Source organism: Perognathus longimembris, chromosome 4 (assembly GCF_023159225.1).
Source record: "Perognathus longimembris pacificus isolate PPM17 chromosome 4, ASM2315922v1, whole genome shotgun sequence".
Classification (NCBI taxonomy): Eukaryota; Metazoa; Chordata; class Mammalia; order Rodentia; family Heteromyidae; genus Perognathus; species Perognathus longimembris.
In genome coordinates, this window is record NC_063164.1 from 65,946,539 (window position 1) to 65,953,013 (window position 6,475).

The following is a 6,475-nucleotide window of genomic DNA, read 5'->3' on the forward strand; positions in this document are numbered from 1 at the left end:
AAAGATAATCAAATTCTACTCAGAAATATCTGTAGCAGCATCCATCATTTTTCAGACTTTCTATGACTCTGACGTAGGTAGCCTCCATACCACTCTTTATGAAATGTTCCAAGAGAGAATCGTTTTTGTGTACATTTGGAAGCTGGGAAGGCATAAATGTTTCAAGAAATAACACAGATATCATTATCTATACATATAAATTAATCCTAGGTATATAGAGCTTTTGGAAGCCTTGAGATTATGAAAAACATCTCAAAATTATGTAATTGTGGGGAAATGAAGTGATCTGGGAAAAAATGTGTTAACTGATCTAAGTCAGGTGCAGAGAGACAAAGGTGCAGGTTTTCTCCCATATGTGGAAGTTAGATCTAAATTATAAACACATTTGAAATCATATACAGGGTCATATTCATATATACACAAACATATTGTCTGAAATATAATATACACAGAAGAAGTTTACAATGGTGTAATTCCTTTGCACAACTCATAGTTTAACTAAACAAATACTAAGAGCTGGAAAATGTGTTATAAGGAGGGAAAGACCTTAAGGTGAATGCTGCAGTTGAGCAGAAAAAGAACAGATAGGCAAATAACATCATAATATTCTATGTACACATGGAAAAATGGAAGTAGGTAACATAAATGGAGAGGTGGGTGGGTGAGAATGATAGACTAGGTGGCGTAGATCGATGCATTCTACTCATTCTACTCATAAATTGCTGCATTGAATTCAATCCCTTATATACAACTACCTAAAGATAATAAAAATAATTGAAAAGAAAGCATTCTCATTTACTCGAATTCTATCTTCATCATCTGTAAACTGGGAATCAATTACTCACTTTACTACAATATCACACAGTCTATTCTAAAGTATTGAAAAATGTTATAATTTTAAAGCTTTATCCATCAACTACATTGTAATTAGATAAATATCTTACCAGATATTTATATTTATATATTTATTTATATTTAGCCTTCATTAGAAGTCGAGCAAAAATAAGTACAGCTGCCTTTTGTGAAACTGACTTTTGCACTCTAGAGTTATTAATAAACATTGCTAATTGTTATGGAATACATAGCAAGACATTTTACACAAAGTAAAGAATAAATAGTAAAATATCACTAACTTAAAAATGATGTGTCATGAGTATAATGCAAAATATGGGGCTACATTCTTTAAAAGATTAGTCCAAATAACATTAGTTACTATTAGAAACTATTAGTGCCTTTATGTTAATAAAATATACTCACCCTTCTCTATCCCTATTTTATCTACTAAAACAATTGGACCATAGAGAAATTTCCCAAGAATTCTTTTCAATTGAGTAACAGCAATCTATGAGATATGGGAAAGGCAAAAGTCATGATCTATTCTTGAGAACATAAAGTCTGACAAATGCAAGGCTGCATAGAATATAATCTGTTTATAGCATAAAACTGACAAATATGTAACTGATACATTATAGAATAAACAAATTAACAAATACAACAAAAGAGTTCTACTGAAACTCAGGGGAAGACACTGCCAAGTTAAAGTGTATATGAAATACTTCCCCAATGGTACAAAAAGAATTCTAAACATTATGTTTAATCATCATAAATACAGCTAGAGTCAAAGTTATAACTGAAACTACTGAAGGACAGAGTAGGAAAGACACTAGAACTTATAGACACATGTAGGAACTTCCTGAACAAAGTCCTAGGAGCACAACAGATAGGGGGGAGACTTGACAAATGGGACTACTACAAAATAAAACATTTCCGCACAGCTAAAGACCTAGCTACTAAATTAGAAAGACAGTCAACTTTATGGGAAGGGATCTTCACCAGCACAGCAACAGACAAAAGACTAATATCCATCATCTACAGAGAACTCAAGAAACTAAACCCCCCCACAAACCCTGTAAACCAATAATTACATTGGCAAAGGAGCTAAAGAGAGACTTCACAGGAGAAGAAATAAAAATGGTAAAGAAACATATAAGGAAATGTTCAACATCCCTGGCAAATTAAAACAAATCTGAGATACCACCTCACACCAGTTAGAATGGCCTATACTCTGAGCTCAGGCAACAACAAATGCTGGAGGGGATGTGGAGAAAGAGGAACCCTTCTCCACTATTGGTGGGAGTGCAAACTAGTACAACCACTTTGGAGAACAGTATGGAGGTTCCTGAAAAAACTTAGCATAGACATACCCTATGACCCAGCCATACCACTCCTAGGCATCTATCCTGAACAACAGGTCCCAGAATACCATAAAGACATCTGCACATCCATGTTTATTGCTGCACAATTCACAATAGCCAAAATATGGAAACAATCCAGATGCCCCACTACAGATGAATGGATCCAAAAAATGTGGTACCTGTACACAATGGAATACAACTAAGCGATTAGAAATGATAAAATAATGGTATTCGAAGGGAAATCGTCAGAACTTGAACAAATAATGTTGAGTGAAACAAGCCTAGAACACAGAGAACAACGGTTTATGGTTTCCTTGATAAATGATTGTTAGGGAGTGGGGTGGGGGAGAACAGTAGAGATCAGGTCTGTAAAATAACAAACATCTTTTCAAATGGTATTTCCACGTGTTTGGGTCAGTGATTTTACATTATGTATCTAAAACCAAACAATTATTAAGCAAACATAAAACGGTCTAGGATAGACCTATCAGAGGATCCCAATAGCTCAACATCTATGTACGTATGATTATATAAGATGAGGCTGAGCAAAATGTACTCCAAGAGAAGGAAACAGGAAGGTTTTATTGTTACTGTTATGTTTAATGTACTATGTGAACTTCCTTTGGCAAACCCCATGTGGTTAATGTATATGATTTTGGTACACTGGATATTGTATATATGCTTACCTGAAGTAGGAAAGGGAAAGAAAAATGAGGGAGGGTGTAATAAACATGACAAGAAATGTACTCACTACCTTATTATGTAACTGTACCCTTTCTGTACATCACCTTGTAAATAAAATTTCATTAAAAAAGTTATAACTAATGACTTCCATGAATTTCCCTAGTAAATTACATTTTACATCATCATGAATAGGCCTAAAAATTAGAAGAAAAACAGGATTTCATGTCTGCAATAGGAAAGAGCTATCTTTTCATTGGACTCTTCAAGTTCATTTATCTTTCTATTTGTGGAGGCCAAGAAATCCCCTATTAATTTATGGACAGATTGATGCAACAGCCCCCTCAACAAATGGGCTAAAGATTAAAAAGAGACTTCTATGATGAGGAAACGAAAATGGCCAAGAGACATATGAAAAAGTGCTCTACATCCCTGGCCATAAAAGAAATGCAAATCAAAACAACATTGAGGTTCCACCTCACCCTAGTAAGAATGTCCTATATCAAGAAAACTAACAATAATAAATGTTGGAGGGGATGCGGCCAAAAGGGAACCCTACTTCATTGTTGGTGGGAATGTAAACTGGTTCAGCCACTCTGGCAAGCGGTATGGAGATTTCTCAGAAAGCTAAACATAGGGCTCCCATATGATCTAGCAGCCCCACTTTTGGGCATCTACCCAAAAGATCACAAACAAGAACACACTAAATCCACCAGCACAACAATGTTCATCACAGCACACTTTGTCATAGTTAAAATATGGAACCAACCCAGATGCCCCTCAGTAGACGAATAGATCAGGAAATTGTGGTACATATAAATAATGGAATTTTATGCCTCTACCAGAAAGAATGACATTGCCCCGTTCGTAAGGAAATGGAAGAACTTGGAAAAAATTATAATAAGTGAAGTGAGCTAGACCCAAAGAAACATGGACTCTATGCTCTCCCACATAGGGAAAAATTAGCAAGTCACAGCAGAGGATCACAAGAGCATAATAGCTGTGCCCCTATCAATGCATAAAATGATGCTAAGTGAAATGAACTCCATGTTTTGGAAATGAGTGTTATATCACTGTTGTAATTACTTTCAACATACCATGTGAAAACCATACCTTCTTTTGTTGATGATCCTCTTCTATCCCTTCCTGTGGTTGTCCCCATGCTATCACTGTATCTCATCTGAGTACCCTGGATACTGTATATACTGGTATTAGAACTAGGGAAGTGAAAGGGAATATCAAAATTGAGAGACAAAGGATAAAAAGACAAATGACTCCAGAAGCAATACTTGCGAAACCATTTGGTGTAAAGCAACTGAACAACTCATGGGGGAAGAGGGAAAGGGAGAAGTGGGAGGGGGAAATAAGGAGGAGGTAAAAAACAGTACAAGAAATATACCCAAGGCCTGATGTATGAAACTGTAACCCCTCTGTATATCACTTTGACAATTAAAAAAAAAGAAAAGAGCTCTAGAATAGATGCATGTTGAAAGGATATAATGCAAGTCTTTCAGCAGGTAGCTTCTCACTAGAGCACAGGTTTGAAAACACTGAATGCTTAAATTCACAAATTAGTATTAACAAACTATAGAAATGATCCCTGAAAGTATAGTCTTACAAATTGGTATTAATAAACAGATACGTCAAAACCATCAAAAAAGGACACTGATAATATCAGGACAGAAGTAATGTAGAAACTAATGTATGTGGAGCTAGCATCTTTTGAGCCTTTGCTATCCACAGCCCTCTTTAATTTTGTTTATCTTCATCAATTATAGATTATACAAATTTTTCAGCAATGAAACTGCTGTATCCTCAACTGTTTAACAAACTATAGAGTAAGATGACTTTCACATCCTAAACAACATGGAAGTTAAAATAAATGCTAGATTGTGTGTATGAGTTCTACAGATTTGATGTGTACAAACACAATTTTTAAAAATCTTGTGTAGGTCCCATGAATGCTGATGTTGGTCACTCTAATCTCATCAAAACAAATAGAGGAGCTGGAAGGAAAATGACTAATTAGCATGTGGCCAGTTCCATTATATCTAGATATTTGTATGTTTATGTTTCACAGTAAGTATGAAATTTGAAAATGACCACAGAACAAACAGAACAATTAGCTGAGTACCGGTCACATTCTATGTTAAGACTGTGTGATTTTTGTAGGTATTTTGAGAAATCATCTATTTTACTTTAATGAAAGACAACTCTGGGAATGAATTTATGCATTGGTGTAAGAGAGAGATGCCATAGTTTACAGAGGACCAGGACTAAACTAGTTCTGTTTGGGCAGATGAGAAAAGGCAGAGGCAGAACTCCAGGAAATGTGTAAACTACTTTTGGAAAGCATATTCTGCTGAAGAAGTATCTGAAAAATGCCTTAGCTATATGATAAATTGAAAATGTTCTGGAATAGTAGAATACTTGAAGTCCTAGACCACATACTGGGCTTTGGAGTTTCAGCATATCAGGTCTGATACCTTACTTGCCTTTATTTACCAAATGAAGAATCATTGATTCTTAGCAAATGCAGCTGCAGATCCAAGCGAGACTAGAAAATTCTGTCTAAGCAGAGTAAATTCTAACTAGCTTCCCCCTGAGTTTTATTAGTCCTTTCTCATTGTGCAATATATGTTACAAACAACTCTTTCTGGCCTCTTTCACTTAACCATATTTTATTAGCTGTGACCCTCCACTAGAATGTGAATACTGGAGGAAAAGTATTTTCAATTGATTAACTGATTGATTTCCTTGATCTTCAAAGCCTGAACTCAATGCTTTGAAAATCCACAGTATATTTTCAGCCACTGACTTTTATCCCGTACACATATAGACAGTCTTCACTAAGAATCACCTCCCTGCTCCCTAACTTGGCTCACTGTTCCCTTACCTCGTTCCACTTTGTGATCTTTTCTTATTTATGCAAAAAACCTTGACCCCTGTTGTATATTGTTTGACTGTGTCCTGACATTTTTCTCTCTTTGTAAACAGTTTTGATGCTTCTAGGATTATACATTTTTATTAAATTCCACTTAGCTCAATTCTTGTGACATAAATTAGATATAATTTTCTCACACAGGAAGGCATTCCAACTTGATCAGTCTTGGATTCTCAGAATGTATATGTGAAGTATCCCATTGAATTAATGTCCCTAATAAAGCAGAACTTGTCCATGTGATATAATCAGGAAAAAAAAAAACAATGCTAAGTATGTAAATATTTAAAATGGAAGAAGCTTTGCAAAGACTAGCAATAATACATAAGAAAGAAATTAAGACTCATCTTATTATTTGTGCTGGACATCCTTAGAGAAATAAATTTTCCTTAAAATTACAATATAAGTATAATAATAAATATGCTAGCAATTTTATAGTAGTTGGAAGAAATTCTACAAGAAATGTACCCACTGCCTTACATATGAAACTGTAACCCCTCTGTACAGCACTTTGACAATAAATAAGTAATTATTCAGAACAAATAAAAATAAAAAATACAGAGAGAAAAGAGGGAAAAATCTGTCTGGCATCATTTATGAAGATCCTCTAACCGAACACAGGAAATCATGATATGAGTTAAAATCTCTATTAGCTGTG

The 6,475-nt window shown here is 34.9% G+C and overlaps 1 pseudogene; it reads right to left on the minus strand.

Annotated features, from left to right (window-relative positions):
* Positions 1-4,403: 4,403 nt before the first annotated feature.
* Positions 4,404-4,492, minus strand: LOC125350977 (annotated as a pseudogene).
* Positions 4,493-6,475: the final 1,983 nt, after the last annotated feature.